At 35.4% G+C, this 17,574-nt stretch overlaps 1 long non-coding RNA gene across 1 annotated transcript; it reads left to right on the plus strand.

The window, feature by feature from the left end:
• Nucleotides 1–4,209: 4,209 nt before the first annotated feature.
• On the plus strand, nt 4,210–9,913 carry LOC127564316 (uncharacterized). Its single transcript, XR_007954229.1, has 2 exons — nt 4,210–6,301; nt 9,767–9,913. It is a non-coding gene; the product is annotated as an uncharacterized LOC127564316 (long non-coding RNA).
• Nucleotides 9,914–17,574: the final 7,661 nt, after the last annotated feature.

The following is a 17,574-nucleotide window of genomic DNA, read 5'->3' on the forward strand; positions in this document are numbered from 1 at the left end:
TTTTTTCCTTAATAGTATTTTGTTTTTACAAAAACAATATAGTTTTCAACATTCATTTTATAAGATTTTGTGTTACAATTTTTTCTTCTTCCCTGCCGTGTATCCCCCCCTTCTTAAGACAGCATAGAAGTTGATACAAGTTACACATGTATTTTAAATACTTTTAAATATATTTCCATATTTGTCATCTTGTAAAAAAAATGGGAAAAAAACACAAGAAAGAAAACAAAGAAAAAAGGTGGATGCTTTGATCCACATTCAGTCTCCATAGTTCTCTCTCTGGAGTAGATGACATTTTCCATCTCAAGTCTATTGGAATTATCTTGAATCACTGCATTACTGTAAAGTCCATCACAGTAGATCATTATGTAATCTTAATGTTAACTGTGTACAATGTTTTCTTGATTCTGTTCACTTCAGTCAGCATCAATTAATATTAGTTCTGCCAGGCTTTTCTGAAATCAGTCTGCATAACTTCTTCAACTGATGTGCCTACAATTTTTGCTTCTCAAAACTTATATGATGAAAATAAAGGTTAGGTCTCTAAAATATTTTGCATTTCTTTAGTAATTCTATGAAAATAAACTATTCAAATGTTAATCTTAGTAAACTTATCCTCTTTTAATTAGTGACTTAAATCCACATATCAAACAGAAAAACACAACCATATTTTAAAGGTAAGTGTTTTTTACAAGATTTTTACAATTAAGAAATCCAAAATGATACCAATGCCAGGCAAATTTTGAAAAATGTGGATGGACTTTTATGCATTGGTACAAAATGAAATGAGCAGAATCAGGATGTGGTGATCAGCTATGAATGGCTTAAACTCTTCACAGCAACACTGTGATCCAAGACAATTAGAAAGGACTCATAATGGAAAATGCTATCTACATATACATAAGGAACCTATGAACTCAGAATGTAGATTGAAATTTTTTTTTTTACTATTTTGTCATGCTTTTTCTTTTTCTGTTCTTTCACAAGTGGGACTAATATGGAAATATGACATTATTGCACATATTTAACCTATATCAAATTGTTTACCATTTAGCAAGAGGAAGGAGAAAAGTTTGGAACTCAAAATCATGTAAAAATCAATACTAAAAATTGTCTTTACATATAATTGGAAAAAATAAAATTACTTAAACATACCAATGCCACACTGTTACAGGCAAAGATGTTGAATGAAAATTGAGTTTTGTGACATCTGAATTAGAACGCCTAGATTGGAAAGCAGAAATTATGATGCAGGTTAACTGAAATAATATTAAATAGTAGCTAGTGTTGTTAACTAATAATAATGTCAGATGTATGCCCAGAGTACAAGTAATATTGTAGGACAGGATGTAGCCTTGTCATAAAAAATGAGGTTTATTATTACATAGAAGACATAGGGAGTGTACCAGATAAAGTGTTTTGGTCAGTGCTTTATATTGTGGAGAAACAATTATGAGAAATAATAAGCTGAGGCATAACTTTTGACACATTGCCATTTCTGGAAATAACCAAATTATCGAAAGTTGGCCACTGAATTGTTTGAGCTTTATATTGTCTAAAAAATAATTTTGGAATTAATGAGGGAAGTAGCTTATTTACTAAAAGTAAGCTTTGGCAAACCAATAGATGGTTATACCTTAATGACAGTAGAATCCTGATTCAAGATAAATCATTGATAACAAAATAGGTTAACTGCTTGGGGAAGAGGATCTGCTTAAATTTCCACAGGTGGAAAAGGCTAACAATGAGACTGTCAAAAGAACTTTAAAATCTTCAGCCTCCAGCCAGCTCCAGTCTTCATGTCATTCCAGTGAAATCTCGACTTGTAGCGTCTTCCTCTCTCCAGCTCCTCGACTGGCCCATTGAAGCTCTATTTATGCTCCCAAAGAGCTTCAAGGGAGGTGTGAACTCATTGAACTCCAATGAGTAAAGGTGTGAACACAAGCCTTGTATTGATTAGTTCTACTTAGTACCTAGTTTCAGGTTCTGGCCAAAACATCTTCTTGTAAGATTAGATCAACTCTAATTAGTTAGCAGTTAGTAAGGATTCCAACACTAATGGACCTTAGAAATTCTCTAGTCCAGACTTTTAGTCTAGTCCAATTTTGTAAATGACAAAACTGAGGAAGTTTATACAATTTATAAACTATAAGATGAAGTTATTTTGTTGCTTGGAATGCTCACATTTGGTACTGAACTGCCCAGGAGAGATACTAGTGTTCGTTTGTTTTAAAAAAAAAAAAGTGGATTCAATAATCTCAACTTCTTCATGAAGTCTAACTTGTTCTTCATGAAATCTAATTTGGACCTGTGAAAGGAATACATTGAATTGAATATAAATACTATTTATTAAGTGTATGGAGTAGGACAAAAAATGGAAGTGGCAAAATACTCATCGTCTTGTGAAATTATCCTTCTGTGCTTGGAAGTTATACCTGCAATGAAACAAGTTTACATCAGCTTTTTTGGCTGTCACTGTTGACAAACATTCAACATTGGTCCCCTAGATAATTTACATGTCTTTCAAAACTTCCCTTGTTCTATTTTCATGATATTAATCATTTGTCGTGATTTCATACTATTTCATTATATTCATTTGTCATAATTTCTTTAGTTATTTCTCTATCAATATGAGAATCTTGCTAAATTTTAAAATTTAAGAGTATGGGCTTCAGTAGGCAGCTAGGTGGTGCAATGGATACAGTGGGCTTGGAATTAGGTAGACTCATCTAAATGGTTCAAATCCAACCTCAGGCGACTGCTAGCTATGTGATCCTAGTTTTTGCCTCAGTTTTTCATCTGTAAAATGAGCTAGAGAAGGAAATGGTAAAGTATTTCAGTACCTTTGCAAATGGAGTCATGAAGAGTCAAGCATGACTGAACAACAACATGGCATACATTGCTTTTCCTTTGTCTATCACAAAATTGGTTATAGGGAACCCCAGAACAAGAGGATTATTATGCCAATTCTGTTTTTGTCCTATAACGTTCACAACTTCAAAAGTGATGGGTTACATAAATACATTCAAAGGAATTTGAGTTCATTATAAATGGGTTTTTAAAAGAAAGAGAGCAAAAAATAGAATTGCATTCTCTAGTTCTATCAAATCCAAAAGTTGCTAAATGTCTTAAATAATCTTCTGTTGCTATAGGAAATGACATAAATTTAGTGACATTGTCTCTTCATTAAATGGGGTTGAGGTTTCAATAATTTTCGTAATATATTGTATTATATAACAAGAGGAATACTGACAGAGTAAACAAAGCAATACTCAAAAAGCAATAAATCTAATTATTGCAACTATATACATGAAGGCAACTTTATAGAGCAACAAAAATCAGATAAAAAATATTGAAGAACATTGGTACTAAATTTTCATAAAAGTTCATAAAATTTTCATACAGTACCTGGCACACTTTTCTTTTAATGAAAAGGAAACCAACAAAGTGTTTTGCCAGTTATTACTTTTTTATGTTGTTGTTCTTGGGGGAGGAGGGTGTACTTGGATTAAGGTCTTAAAAGAAAATTTATGAACAGAAAATATTTAAAATCCAATTACATTGTAATTACCATTGCTGTAATGGTTTAGTCAATATACATTTATTTATAAAACTCCTACTATAAAAAATTTATAAAATACTATATCCATTGTACTAAGGATACTAAGTGTTAAGGATACAAAGAAAGAGCAAGAATGGTTCCTGTCTTCAAGGAACTTATGTGTTAATAATGGGAGACATCTATAAAAGTATGCACACACAGTATCCTTAGAAGGGAAAACACTAACAATTGAGGGGTCCAAGAAAAGCCTCTTATAGGAGGAAGGAATAGATTTAGAAGGGTGTAAGAGAGGAGGGAAAGCATTCCAGGTATAGGAAGCAGTACAAAAAGATAGTGAGGAATAGCACAAAATCTTGTACAGATCAACCATACAAGGTGTGGAGGAGAATTTTGTGAAAGAAGAGTTAGGAAATGGACAGGTTATGAAGAATTTTAAATGCCAAACAAAAGAGATCATATTTGATCCTAAAAGTCATAAGGAGGCACTGCAGTTTATTTTTTATCAGATGGCTAGACCTTTATTTTAGGAAAATCATTGTATAAGGCATTGATTGTTTTTTTTTTTTATTTTTTTTTATTTTTTTTTATTTTATTTTTATTTTTTTAAATTTTTTTTATTTAATAATTACATTATATTTACACTCATTTCTGTTCCGATTTTTTTCCCCTCCCTCCCTCCACCCCCTCCCCTAGATGGCAAGCAGTCCTTTATATGTTGGATATGTTGCAGTATATCCTAGATACAATATATGTTTGCAGAACCGAACAGTTCTCTTGTTGCACAGGGAGAATTGGATTCAGAAGGTATAAATAATCCGGGAAGAAAAACAAAAATGCAGATAGTTCACATTCGTTTCCCAGTGTTCTTTCTTTGGGTGTAGCTGCTTTTGTCCGTCATTTATCAATTGAAACTCAGGTCTCTTTGTCAAAGAAATCCACTTCCATCAAAATATGTCCTCATACAATATCGTTGTCGAAGTGTATAATGATCTCCTGGTTCTGCTCATTTCACTTAGCATCAGTTCATATAGGTCTCTCCAAGCCTCTCTGTATTCATCCTGCTGGTCATTTCTTACAGAACAATAGTATTCCATAACATTCATATACCACAATTTACCCAGCCATTCTCCAATTGATGGGCATCCATTCATTTTCCAGTTTCTAGCCACTACAAACAGGGCTGCTACAAACATTTTGGCACATACAGGTCCCTTTCCCTTCTTTAGTATTTCTTTGGGATATAAGCCCAATAGAAACACTGCTGGATCAAAGGATATGCACATTTTGATAATTTTTTGGGCATAATTCCAGATTGCTCTCCAGAATGGTTGGATTCGTTCACAACTCCACCAACAATGCATTAGTGTCCCAGTTTTCCCGCATCCCCTCCAACATTCATCATTATTTTTTCCTGTCATCTTAGCCAATCTGACAGGTGTGTAGTGGTATCTCAGAGTTGTCTTAATTTGCATTTCTCTGATCAATAATGATTTGGAACACTCTTTCATATGAGTGGTAATAGTTTCAATCTCATCCTCTGAAAATTGTCTGTTCATATCCTTTGACCATTTATCAATTGGAGAATGGCTTGATTTCTTATAAATTTGAGTCAGTTCTCTATATATTTTGGAAATGAGGCCTTTATCAGAACCTTTAACTGTGAAAATGTTTTCCCAGTTTGTTGCTTCCCTTCTAATCTTGTTTGCATTAGTTTTATTTGTACAAAGGCTTTTTAATTTGATGTAATCGAAATTTTCTATTCTGTGATCAGTAATGGTCTCTAGTTCATCTTTGGTCACAAATTTCTTTCTCCTCCACAAGTCTGAGAGATAAACTATTCTATGTTCCTCTAATTTATTTATAATCTCGTTCTTTATGCCTAGGTCATAGACCCATTTTGATCTTATCTTGGTATATGGTGTTATAAGGCATTGATTGTAATTTTGAGAGATGCAATTAGGAAATTATTGCAGGACTTCAAAATCCACAGAAATCATTGGATTTCCTGACATAAGATTTGTTTTGGACTACCTCTTGACTGCTGAAAGAGGTGTACGTGTGATTGTTATTTAGTCTAGGCAAGAGGTGATAAGAGGAATAAGGGTGGCGACTGCATGAACAGAAAGAATGGGACATGTGTAAAGACATTATGGCTAGAGAAACGATAAAGTTTGGCAAATGATTGGGTATTTGGGGTGATCCCAAGAGCGAGATCCAAAGAATACCCTTGACAGTAACAGGAAAGTTCAGAAGAAGGGTAAATTTTGGGGAAGATGATGAATTCCATTTTGGACACATTGAGGTGCTTATAGGAATTGTTTGAAATATTTAATGCTACCACCTCACACCTCTCAGATTGGCTAAGATGACAGGAAAAGATAATGACAAATGTTGTGATGTAGGAAAACTAATGCATTGTTGATGGATTTGTGAACTGATCTAACCATTCTGGAGAGCAATTTGCAACTATGCCCAAAGGACTATAAAACTGTGCATACCTTTTGACCCAGCAGTGCCACTACTGGATCTGTATCCTAAGGAAATCATAAAAGAGGAAAGGACCCACATGTGCAAAAATGTAGCAGAATCGGCAATACATTGTACATAGTAACAGCAAGATTGTTCAATGATCAACTATGAAAGACTTGACTCTCAACGGTTCAGTAATCCACGGCAATCCCAATAAATTTAAGATAGAAAACATCATCTGCATCCAGAAGAAAACTATGGAGATTAAATGTAAGTCAACACATGCTATGTTCACTTTTTTCTGTTTCCTTTTTCTCTCATGATTTTTCTCTTTTGTTCTGATTTTTCTCTCCCAACATAATTCATAAAGAAATGTGTATTTAAAAGTTAATATATATATGTATAACCATTAAAATAACAATAATAAAAAAAGAGGCAAGTGAGCAAATCTAATCAGCTTTTCAAATATATCAGCTTACCATGTGAAAATTTTAGGTAACTTTGAATATGTCAAACTGAAATCATATAAGCATTCTTATTATGCTTAATAAAGTTTCTTTAGGGCTAAAAAAAGAAATTGTCAAATGCTACAAATCAGGACTTGACTTTTATTTTATGGATTGTCTAGTTTTAATAAAAATAGATAAAATGTTAATAATGCCAATTAAACTGATAAAAGCTTAAAAATATCTTTAATGGTAGTTAATATGTGATTAGAGCTCAAAAGAGATAATAGTTATGCCTTATTTATTTATTTTTATTATAAAAATATCCAGAAAATCCTATTTGAGTTTAATCAGTCCTCCCTCTAGTAGAGCATAAATTCCCTGACAGCAAAGGGTGTTTTACTTTGTTATTTGTATTCATATCTCTAATGCCTTACAGTATCTAGTATACAGTAGGAGATGCTTAGTATACAGTAGGAGATGCTTAACAAATTTTTGTTCATTAATCATGTAGTATGAGTGTGATAAGTGAGATTAAGAGAAGAACTGACTGGTAGAAGAGAAGTAATGTTCTTCCATTGATCCATGTTGCAAATGGTAATTTACTCATTCATCCCAAAAATTGCTGGGAAAATTGGAAATTAATATGGTAAAAATATTTTCCCAGTTTACTTATCCTTTCTAATCTTGTCTGCATTGGTTTTGTTTGAACAAAAATTTGATATAATCAAAATTTTCTATTTTGTAATCAATAATGATCTCTAGTTCTTTTTTGGTCATAAATTCCTTCCTCCTCCACAAGTCTGAGAGGTAGACTATCCTATGTTCTTCTAATTTATTATAATCTCATTCTTTATGCCTATATCATGAACCCATTTTGACCTTATCTTGGTCTATGGTGTTAAGTGTGGGTCAATCCCTAGTTTCTGCCATACTAATTTCCAATTTTCCTAGCAGTTTTTGTCAAACAGTGAATTCTTGTCCCAAAAGATGGGGTCTTTGGGTTTGTCAAACACTAGATTATTAAAGTTATTGACTGTTTTGTCCTGTGACCCTAACCTATTCCACTGATCAACTAGTCTATTTCTTAGCCAATACTAAATGGTTTTGGTGATTGCTGCTTTATAATATAGTTTTAGATCTGATGCAGCTAGGCCACCTTCATTTGTTTGTTTATTTTTTTTTTCATTAGTTCCCTTGAAAATCTGCAATTTATGATGTTATAGAATTGTGTACAATACTAGTTCCAAGTCACACAGCCTATATAATGTGTCAAATGTAGGTCTTGAGCCCAGATATTCTTGGCACCAACACTGCCTCTGTGCTCACTATTATTTGCTTGTTTGTCACTTTCAGAAAGTAAGTTTTCACAGGTTTGGGGAAATCTCAGTGAGAAAATACTTTATGATAGACAAGATTTCCTGTCACTGTTCTTTAAAATATGGCTTTAGAAAGCTACATTTAAAGCTACTTTAAAGTTAAGTTAGTTAGCCAGAGTGGTCACATTCCTTCTTAACTCTGAAGTCTGAATTCTTACCCTGAAATTACAAATAATTTCTTAATTGCTAATTCTAGCAGTCTGTCCTCAATCTCCATTTTCTTGATCTTTCTGCAATCTTTGATACTATTGACCATTCTTTTCACTTTATAATCTCTGCTTTATATGTTCATAATACTATTTCCTCCTGGGTCTCCAACCAATTTCACTGCTCTTCCTTTCGTAGCTATCCATCCAAGCTCTGCATACCGGCCACTGTGTCCCCAAGTCTTTGTCCTAGCCTCTTCTCCCACTATGCTATTGAGTCTGATGATATGGATTCAATTATCATCTCTATGCTGACAATTTGCAGATCTATTTTTTCCTTTCTCCAATCTCCTTTTTAGACCTCTGAAACTGAATGTCTTATGGATGTCAACACATTTCCAAAACTTAACTCATTTTCTTCCACTCCAACCCTACTCTTTCTAACTTTCTCATTATAGCTAACAGTACCATCCTCCTCCCAGAAAACCAGGCCCACAATCTTAAGTGTCATTCTCCACTCCTTAATATCATTCATTCTCCTTACACAATCTATTGACAAGGCCTCTGGATGCCTTAATAAGGAACATTGCAATAAACTATTAGTCTATCTCTTTGCCTCAAGTTCCATTCCAGTCCATTTTTTACTTAACTTCCAGTGATCTTCCTAAAGTACAGGTCTGAACATGACACTCCCCTACTCAGTAAACTCCAGGATTAAATGTAAAGTCATTCTTTTGGCTTTTAAAGTCCTTCATAAGCACTTTTGTCTTTCTAGTCTTCTTACATTTCACTCCATGAACTGACCTCCTTATGAGTCTTATTATAAAATTCCCTCTCCCTCTCTCTTTCTCACTTCTTCTCCCTCTCCCTCTCGCTTTCTCTCTCTCCTCCCTCCCTCCCTCTCTCTCTCCTTCCCCCCCTTTCCCACCCCTCTCTATTTCTGTTTGTCTTTTTCATATAAAACATCTATGTGTAAATATAGCACTATTCACTGGGGAGTAGAGGTTAAAAAAAAAAAAGTGGGTTGGTATAAGGGAGTTTGGCATAACAAAAGGACTTCATAGGGTAATTCTGTGTTACACCAGGTAGCTGAGATTCCTGTGTAGTTAATGCCTTATAAGTCTAGGAAACAGGTGTAAGAACATTTATTTCTTTAACTGGTTGCTTTGTAATAAATATTAATGGATTCCAGTGCTTCCCTCTTATACCACTGTGTGTCGCTGTGCTGCTGCTGTTAACCTCTGCTCCAGATTCTGTGAATTTATTTAAGAAGCCAAAATTATATTTTCCATTTCAGAAGCAAGATTTGGGGTAGGGAAGTGGGGGAAGCTGTGTAGGGAATGAGGAACTTACTTTTTAAAAAAGTTTATAAGCAAGAGGAAATGTCTCAGTTTTAAATGAAATTTTTAAAATGCAATTTAGGTGGGTCCTATTTTTAAAATAAAATAGAGATAAAATAAAACATATTTGCTATCCAAATTAATAATACTTGGGATAGGAGTTTGGCACAAATCCATATCACCTATGATGAGATACAGAGGAGGCATTGGAGACCTGCTTCTATGAGACTGAAGAACTGGTACATTCTGTATTGGCCTACCAAGTGTTGGAGAGCAACTTTTCAGAACTGTCTAATTCTTAAGATCAGTACCAGCCTGTCTCCAGCACAAGATGGAAGGGCCTGAAGACCGTCTTCTCCCACCTCATATGGTCCTATGAGATGTGAGGTTAAGGTTTTGGTCTTGTTTCCTTTGTCTTTTTCAGTTCTCGGTGAACAGAGTGAGAATCTTGGAGCCCAGCATTCGTGGTTTAATGTTGATAGTATGGAAGGATTATGCCTATAAGGTGCTGGAAAAGGTATTTGTATGTTTGCTCTTATTATACTTTTGAAATAAAATTTATTTATCTGGTGTTAAGTAGTTAAATGGGAACAGAGTGTTTGGGACTTCTAAAATTGGGCCAACATCTATGGAGTTCTGGACAATAGCAGAAATCAAGGACCTCTCCAACCCTTTTAGATTATTAAAAAAATGCTAGGGAAAGGGTGAAATGTAACAGACGTAGCCCCTCAGATAGGGGGTCAGGGCCACTCATGCCACACATATTATATTGTATGAATAATATATACCTATAATTACACATCATATGTGTATATGTATGCATGTAGTGTGAAAAAAAAATACGATGGTGTATCTCAGACTCTTTTAAGCCAGATTGAGTTGCTTATTCTGTTCTCATTATATATGTACAAGGGCAAAGTGATTACTTATATATTCCATAAATACTGTTTTATTTTAGATTTAAATTATAATAGAAGTTTTCTTATTTTATTATAATTGTAAAAATCAACCCTAAGGCTACCAAGAAATAGGTATGCCTAATAAAAGTAGCTACTAAATAAAAATTTAAGTAGTTAACAGGAAAATGAGTACAGAAATCTTCCTGGATACCTTTGTAAGAATTTTTAATTGAATTCTAAGTTAAAATGTTTAGCTTTGTACATAGATTTAATCTTCAAAGTATAAACTAAGTAAAACATAGTAAAAATTAAGACATAGGCAAAATTCAAACATTTCATTATGGAATATTGAGGATTTAAAAGATACAAAAGAGATAATTGCTAGCTGTCATGGAAAGAAATCATTATCTAATTCTTTTTTAAAAACATAAGAGTTGCTTTTGGGAGTGAGATAAGAGAAGAAATATCATTTAGAAAGCTATTGCCCAAATTTGTGCTTCACATAGTTTCAACTATCACCTATTCATAATAACTTCCAAATCCCTATCCAAATCCCTTGATTTCTATATTCTTTGATTTCTTTACATTCTCATTTCTTTGATTTCTACATTCTCATTGATATCTATATTCTTTGATTTCTAACTGGATATTCTATTAATATCTAAAACATTTTGAAAATGAAATTTATTCCTTTTTTATGCCAAGTAAACTATCTTTTCCCAATTTCCCTATTGCTACCCAACATCTCCCAAATAAACACAGAGCCACTTTTTTTTTTTTTAGTAGAACTTTTTATTTTTCAAAACACATGCATGGACAATTCTTCAATATTAGCCCTTGCAAAACCTTGTGTTCCAATTTTCCCTTCCTTCTCCCACGCTCTCCCCTAGATGGCAAGTATGTTAAAAATCCAATATATGTTAAACATGTATATTAAATCCAATACGTGCATACATATTTATACAATTATCATACAATTAGCTGCCATGTGCAAAAATGTTTGTGGCAGCCCTTTTTGTAGTGGCAAGAAATTGGAAATTGAGTGGATGCCCATCAATTGGAGAATGGCTGAATAAATTATGGTATATGAATGGTCTGGAATATTATTGTTCTTTAAGAAATGGCCAGTAGAATGATTTTAGTTCCACGTGTTCAGTGATGAAGAGAACCACCTACACCCAGAGAGAGAACTGTGGGAACAGAGTTTGGAACACTACATAACATTCTCACTCTCTCTGTTGTTATTTGCTAGCATTTTGTTTTCTTTCTCAGTTTTTCTTTTTCTTCCTTCTTGATCTGATTTTTCTTGTGGAACAAGATAACTGTATGAATATGTATACACATATTGCATATAGCATGTATTTTAACGTATTTATTGGACTATGTATTGGACTACCTGCCAGCTAGGGGAGGGGGTGGAAGGAAGGAGGGGAAAATTTTGAACAAAAGATTTTGCAAGGGTCAATGATGGACAAATTAACCATGCATATGTTTTGTAAATAAAAAAAAATTAAAAAGCTGCACAAGAAAAATCAAATCAAACCAGTTAAAAAAAAAAAGAAGCAAACTAAAATGCAAACAAACAACAAAAAGTTAGAATGTTATCTTGTTATCCACATTCAGTTCCCATAGTCCTCTCTCTGGGTGTAGATAATTCTCTTCTTCACAAGATCATGAAATGGTCTGAATCATTTCATTGTTGAAAAGAGCCCTTCCATCAAAATTGATCATTGTATAATCTTGCTGTTGCAGTGTACAATGATCTCCTGGTTCTGTTCATTTCATTTAGCATCAGTTCATATAAGTCTCTCCTGGCCTCTCTGAAATCATCCTGCTGGTTGTTTCTTATAGAACAATAATATTCCATAACATTCATATACCATAATTTATTCAGCCATTCTCCAATTGATGGGCATCCACTCAATTCCTAGTTTCTTGCCTCTACAAAAAGGGCTGCCGCAAACATTTTTGCAAATGTGGGTTCCTTTCCCTCCTTTAATCTCTTCAGGATATAATCCCAGTAGAAACACTGCTGAATCAAACGCTATGCACAGTTTGATAGCTTTTTGAGCATAGTTCCAAATTACTCTCCAGAAAGATTGGGTGCCTTCACAATTCCACCAACAATGTATTAATATCCCAGTTTTCTTACACCCCCTCCAACATTCAGCATTATCTTTTTTTGTCATTTTAGCCAATCTGAGAGGTATGTAGTGGTATCTCAGAGTTGTAAGAGCCATTTTCAATACCTCTTTCTCTTTTACCTTTCTCCTCTATTCCCTCACATCCAGTAAATTTCTAAGTCCCACTGATTTTCTCTCTCTGCAGTGCTACTTGGGGTGCATAGCATCAGAGTGATATGTCTGTCTGAAAATCATAAAGGGAGGAAATCTGATAGACAAGCTCGTGGCTGTTAGTTAATCTCTCAAGACAGTCCATTCAACTTTGAGGAAGACATGTTCACTGCATTTTGATTTTTAAAATACAGAATTAAGAACTATATCTAGCATACAATCTCTGGAAATTACTGAAGTAATAACTTGTGTGCAGAACACTGTAATACATTTTGTAGGAATTCTTAAAGTGACACAATCTGTCTTTAAAAATTTATTGTTGTTATCCACTCATTTCCGTCATAGATGACTCATTGTTATTCTATGCGGTTTTCTCAGTGAAGATACTAGAGTGATTTGCCATTTCTTTCTCCAGCTCATTTTACAGATGAGGAATTGAAACAAACAAAATTAAGTGAGTTGTGCAGGGTCACATAGTATCTGAGGCCAGATCTGAATTCAGGAAGACTTACCTTTCTGATTTTAGACCTGGAGCTCTATCCCTCTGCACCATCTAGCTGTCCTAACTTTCATCAATTAAAGAATTTCAAATTGGAAGAGATATCAGTGATCACCTAGGCCAACTCATTTCTGAAAAAGAATGGATCTTCTCTATATTACAAGGAACTTACAATATAAATGATGGAGATTTAAGATATAAACTGAAAACAGGAAATGATGCTTTAATAAATTATAGATATCATATATATGTATGAATTAAATATTGACGAGTTACAGAATAGAATCATTAACAAAGCTGAATAAGGTCAATCAGGAAAAACTTCTTAGCGGTGATCGATCCACCAACAAACTTTATTAAATAGATATTACAAATCAGGCACTGTTAGTTGTAGAAGACAACAGGAAATTGTTCCTGGGGGAATACATGTTTCACTGTTTATACATTATATGGAAAATTACTATAAGGTTGTAAAGTCTGGGCTAATTCCCTGGAGACCTCAGGATCAGCCAGAGTCAGGATAAGCAAAAGTCCTTGGTCTGTAGGGGGAGAAGTGAAGGAGAAGGACAAAACTGCCACAAGCTCTCCACCAACCTCCCTTCTCCCCCTCCTGCTTCAAAGTGAGTCTGACTTGTCTCACTCCACCCTCTAATCCCTCCTTCAATTATCTGTATACACCAAAAGATCGAGCCAGCATGGAATAGTGAGAAGGGCCATTTTCCCAAACATATGTTAATTGTCCAATAGGTAATTAGCCCTAAATGCTTGGTTGTCTGATTCAAGCACACCTTTTAAGAGTTTCAGCCCTTTACATCTCCTGCTTTTGTTTTAGAACACAGGTGGTCATGACCTCCCTGACTTCTCAGGAAAGTGTTATGGGCCAGAACTTGAAACAAGGTACTAAATGGAATTGAGGAGACAATAGTTAAACCTAGCTTAGCATTGATTTAATCCTACAACAAATAATGGTTTCTTAGTGATATAATGATTGGTGTATACTCAGTGTGGAGCATATGAGGGAGAAGCTCTCAGGGCTAGAAGGAACAAGTACATTAGAAGATCTCGGAGGAGTTATTTTTACCTTCTGAATCCAATTCTCCCTGTGCAGTGGGAGAACTGTTCAGTTCTGCAAATATGTATTGTATCTAGGATATACTGCAACATATTTAACATATATAGGACTGCTTGCCATCTTGGGGGGGGGGGAGGAGGGAGGGAGGGGAAAAAACGAAACATAAGTGATTGCAAGGGATAATGCTGTGTAAAAATTATCCTGGCATGGATTCTGTCAATACAAAGTTATTATTAAATAAAATTAAAAAAAAAAAAAAAAGAAGAAGATCTCGGAGGCTGAGACAGATTCATTACATCTTCCACCTTTGTTGTGGCTGGAGGCTGAAACACAAACCCTTGGAAGTCAGGGAGATCAGAAGCCGGAGAAGAAAGGGAACTCAAGCTCTCGGAACCAAGGCCAGACTGAAAGGCTCTCCAGAAAGCTAATTGGGCTTCAGGAAAGCAGACAAGACTTGGAAAGAGACAATAAAAGATTTGGACTTTAACCCCTGGCTATAGTCTTGTGATTACTGAACTGAAACGAAGGCTGCTTTCAGAAACCCCAAGAAAACCTTAACAGAGAAGATTACATTTTAGAGACAATATTACTAGAAAGGAGGTGAAAACACTGAAAAGGAGGTGATCACACCCCCTCTGACTTCTCAGGAAGAGAGTTGAAAAACACCAAAGGGAAGTGGGGAGTCAAGCAAGATATTGTTAGAGGGTTTCTGGGCTGAAGGGTCTTACTAGAAATAAATATACACAAACCCATCAGCCTGAGAAGTATTACAAAAGCACATAGCAATAAAGCACAGGTTAGTAGTAATGACTCTCCCCACAGCCAGTGCAGGCTCAATGTGATGTAACAAACATGAATTGTACATGCAAGTAATGATATAACAATATAAATCAACATGGTATTGTAAAAGATTTCCAGAAGTCCTAGAAGGAGGATTTATAAATAACAATCACAATACGCCCCCTTCAGCAACCAAGAAATAGTCCAAAGCCAATCTATTGTCCATTGTTTCACATGTCAGGGAATCCAATGATCCCTGCAAGTTTTTGAAGTCCTGCAACAATCTTATTTCTCAGAAAATCCAATGATTCCTGAGGGTTTTCAAGTTCTACAACAGGCTTATCATATCTCAGAGAATCCAATAAATCCTGAAGATTTTAAATACTACAACACTCTTATCATGTCTCAGAGAATCCAATGATTCCTGAGGGTTTTGAAGTCCAACAATTTATGATGTCCATGAGTCAATTGCCATAACTGCCATGCTCTTTCAGTGGTGGGCACAATCCGGGATGGAACCACCTGATGTTTGTTGGGTCTTTTCCTTCATTTCAAGGGTCTGCTCTGTCTCTCTCCGATGGACTCATCAGCTCATTGGCACCCGTCTGATGGCTTCTCCATCTGTAGAGATACAAGCAAACACTCTCCCCCAAGCAATTAACCTATCTGGTCCCTTCCATTCACAACTTTCTGGATCTCTCCACATCACCTGGCAATTATCTAAAGATAGTGGGGTTGCTCTCACTGGATACTGCTCTTATGGTGGGTTATAAAACCTGTCTTCCAGAGCCAGTGCATCTTTGTAAAAAATCAAGAAGTTAATAGTATAAAGAGCTAAATTGAGAAGTTCTCTAGGGTTACCTGTGGCTCCCCCTTTCTTTTGTTTTTGGAGGAGTGTCTTAATGGCTCTCTTTCTCCTTTCTACTATTGCCTGTCCTCAAGGATTAAAGGGTATGTCAGTGGTGTGTAAAATCTTATACTGTGCATAAAAGTGTGCAAAATGTTTAGAAGTATATGCAGGTCCATTATCTCTTTTTATTGCTTGTGGCACACCCATAATTGCAAATGCTTGGATAAGGAATTCAGTGATCACTTGGGCTGTCTCTTTTGCTGCTGGTATTGCAAAAGTGAATCCTGAAAAGGTGTCTATCACATCATGGATAAAAGACAGAAGATCAAAAAATTTATAATAGGTCACATCCATGGATAATAAGCAAGAGCTAGAATGATTGCATACAATTCATTCTGCTGAGTGGAGTGAAAAGGAATTCTGATTACTTACTTTATAGTTAAGTCATGAGAGTATACAGCATAAATGTTATGTTTGGATGCATCTGTAAAGATAGTTGGTCCTTTAAGAGGAACTTCAGAAACCCGCTAATCTTATTTGATTTCCCATTTCCTTTGGTGTTTTCATCTCCCTGAACAGTCAGGGAGGGCGTGATCACCTCCTTTTATGGTATTTTCACCCCTTTTTTGAGCAGTCAGGGAAGGTGTGATCACTTCCTTTTTGGGGGTTCTCACCTCTTTGAGAAGTCAGGGAGGTCATGACCACCTATGTTCTAAAAACAAAAGAAAGCAGGAGATGTTATGGGCCAGAACTTGAAACAAGGTACTAAGTCAGTGGAATTGATAGAGACAATGGTTGTTTAGCATGGTGGGGGAGGGACTTAACAATTCTACAAGCTTCACACCTTTAAGAGAGCATATGTAAGCTAGGGGCTTTAACCAGGATTTATTCAGGGAGATTCAGAAGCCAGAGAAGGCAGTCTGGGAGATTCAGAAGCCAGAGCTCAAGCTCTCAGAACCAAGACTACAGAAGGCCTCTAAGAAAGCTAACTGGGCCACAGGAAGGGAGACTTGGAAAGACTTAGAAAGAGACAGTAAAGGATTTGAACTTAAATACCTGGCTGCATTTGGGGTGATTACTGAACTGAAAGAAAGACTGCCCCTAGAAGCCCCTCAAGAAACTTGCTCCCAGAGAATATTACATTTTAGAGAAGAATATTACAGGTGTGGGTCATTACTTAGTTTCTGCCATACTAGTTTCCACTTTTCCCAGCAGTTTTTATCAAATAGTGAATTTTTATTTTATTCCAAAAGCTAGTTTTAGGGTTTGTCAAACATTAGATTACTATAGTCATTTACTATTTTGTCCTGTGAACCTAATCTATTCCACTGATTGACTACTCTATCCAGTACCAGATAGTTTTGATGATAGCTGCTTTGTTTGCCAGTCCAATGTTGGTGTCCTGAGGAACAACCTTTGAGACTTACTTATAGTGAGATAGGATTCATCTGGCAGCAATGCTACATTTGTATGGGAACTGGGTGGTTCTAATGTTATGAAGAATCTATGCTAAGACTGAGCCCACTCATCCCAGAAACTGAGGTAGTATAGGGAAAAGTGTGCCTCTGAATTCCTGGTCATGTAATATAACTTCTAGGGGAAACAGCAATAATTTTCAGGTCCCCTGAGCTTGGGGGACTTCTGTTCTAACTAAAAGTCAGTAATTCTATGTCCTCTGGCCTTGAAGTCTGACTTTGGGGACTCCCATACCTAATCGAAGAATAACAAGCTGTCTGATTCTGAAGTTTTCTGGCCTCAGGATAGTCCCATGGATCAAATTCTTGAGACAATAGTGAATAGACCACTCCTCAGTTTGTTGCTGATAGTTGGATAGATAA

Source organism: Antechinus flavipes, chromosome 5 (assembly GCF_016432865.1).
Source record: "Antechinus flavipes isolate AdamAnt ecotype Samford, QLD, Australia chromosome 5, AdamAnt_v2, whole genome shotgun sequence".
NCBI lineage: Eukaryota > Metazoa > Chordata > Mammalia > Dasyuromorphia > Dasyuridae > Antechinus > Antechinus flavipes.